Source organism: Alligator sinensis, unplaced genomic scaffold (assembly GCF_000455745.1).
Source record: "Alligator sinensis unplaced genomic scaffold, ASM45574v1 scaffold1170_2, whole genome shotgun sequence".
In the NCBI taxonomy this organism is placed as follows: Eukaryota; Metazoa; Chordata; order Crocodylia; family Alligatoridae; genus Alligator; species Alligator sinensis.
In genome coordinates, this window is record NW_005843180.1 from 37,196 (window position 1) to 39,615 (window position 2,420).

The window sequence follows — 2,420 nt, forward strand, 5'->3', positions numbered from 1 at the left end:
TGTCCCCGGGCCGCGCTGGGCGCTGCTCCTGGATGCTGCCCCCTTCTGCAGCCCGGCAGGCCCCTCTCAGTCCAGGGGAGCCCTCCACCCCAAGACCCCCCCCCCAGGCTCTGCCGGGGCCTGGCCCTGCCCTGTGGAGCGTGGCACTGCCCACGTCCTGCACCAGGCCATGGCAGGGACACTGCCGCTTGGTCCCAGAGGGGCCCTGGCCCCATCTTGCCCTGGGGCAGATCTATAGCCCCCTTCTGCAGCCCGGCAGGCCCCTCTCAGTCCAGGGGAGCCCTCCACCCCAAGACCCCCCCCCCAGGCTCTGCCGGGGCCTGGCCCTGCCCTGTGGAGCGTGGCACTGCCCACGTCCTGCACCAGGCCATGGCAGGGACACTGCCGCTTGGTCCCAGAGGGGCCCTGGCCCCATCTTGCCCTGGGGCAGATCTATAGCTGGGGGCTGTAGACAAACAGCCCCCCACCCCTGCATTCAGCCCCACTGGGATGTCTCCCTTCTTCCTTGAGCCCCCCGGGGCGAGGGGTCCCTGTGAGCAGGGGCATGGGAGGGCCTGGAGCTGGTGCCCAGCAGCCTGCACCAGTGCCCAGGGCTTCCCCATGCAGAGCTGCACGCAGGGAAGTGGGGCAGGGATGGGACCAGAGGGTGGGGTTGAGTCTGCTTTACACCCCTGCTCCCCACTTCCATCTCGCTGCCTCCCCCAGGACAGCCCCGCTGCTCAGTGCCCCAGGCCCGGGGCCCAGCTCTGAGCCCCTTCAGGCCTCGCGTGTTCGGGGGCAGGGACAAAGTGCTGCTCTCAGTCCCGCTCCTGGGCTCCTGCCCATTCCTCTTCTGCCAACTTGGCTGCGGGGCCGGGGTGAGGAGCACCGACAGGGAAGGGGGAGCAGGGGGTGCAGGTTGGGAGCGAGGGGCACCAGCAAGCTTCATGGTGGATACTCGCGCTGTGGCTGTAGAGCCGTGGCCCCCCCTGGCCTTTCAGGGCCCGCAGTCCAGCCCTGTCAGTCATAGAGCCCTGCCGGGTGCCAGCCGGGCCGGCTTGGCCCTTCTCACCTTGCTCCTTTTCTCTCTGCCCTCAGGAAGCAAGACTCAAGGCGTGGTGCAGGGCGTCACCTCAGGTACCCGCTGCCCCCCCAGCTCCTGGCCCTGTGCCCGGGGGCAGCCGCACTAACGAGATCAGAGGCCATGGAGGGCCTTGATGTCACCAAAGCCCCTTGCATAACGGAGCAAAGAATCCAGCTGCCCCCAGCCTGCAGGGAGGGGGGCACTGGGTTGGCCTGATGGGGTGGGGGGAGACTTGCTGCTACCCCATGGGGGCTGAGGGGCCCTGATGCCCGTGGGGGGGGGCAGCGATGGGTGCGGGGTGATGCTGTGTGCCTTGCAGTGGCCGAGAAGACCAAGGAGCAGGCCTCCCAGCTGGGCGGCGCTGTCTTCTCGGGGGCCGGCAACATCGCGGCCGCCACGGGGCTGGTCAAGAAGGAGGAGTTCCCCACTGACCTCAAGGTGAGCGCTGGATGCCCATGGCTCCCCCTGCTCCGCCTGGGGGCTGCCGCGTGTGCCGCCCCGGGCAGGCAGGGAGCGCTGCTGCTGGGTCCCTGCCCCAGGGCTGCTGCGCCTGCCCCCATGCAAGGCCACGGGTGTGCACGTGTGTGTGTGATGGGGCGGCAGCGGCCAGGTGTGCATGCACAGGGGACCCGACAGCTGCGGGCTCCACAGTGCGGGGGGGAGGGAGCTGGACCGTGCTGAGCCATTCGCTTCCAGCTTATCCCAAAATAGCAACAGCTCAGAAATGAGGCCACGGCTGCTGCCAGCCAGCCAGCGCTGCGTGTGCATGTGTGTGTGCATGCGTGTGTGCATGCGTGCACATGGGAGCGGGCTGCCTGTGACCCCCCATGACCTGCGCCAGCTGTGCCGTGCCAGGCTGAGCGCCTCCAGGGGGTCGAGGCCTGGAGCATCCTGCTGCTGCCTCGGGAATTGCCCTGCGCTCGAGACCCCGGGTAGAGACTGTGACCCCCCCACGGAGGGAGGTGAAGCCCCCCCCAGTCTGAGCAGGGGTCAGATCCCTTCCTGCCCCCAGTGCAGCATCGGTTTGAGCCTGAGCTCAGGGGCAAGACCCTCCTGCCAGGACCCTGCGGGCTTGGGCCCAGCAGGAGCATTGGCACAGCCCAGTCCCATCCCCAGCCTGGGCTGCAACCAGCACCCAGCACTGCTGAGGAAGGGGGAAACCCTGACACCAGGAGGGGAAAACACCCCTTCCCAGCCCCACACCAGCAGAGCCCAGCACCCTGGGACACATCGGACCCCAGCACTCCTGGCAGGGCAGAGGGGAGGGGGGGGCACCAGCACAGAGGAGCTGGACCCGCCTGGCGCATGTGCCCCGAGGCCCAGCCCCCAACCTGGCCCTGGGGCGCGGGACACGGAG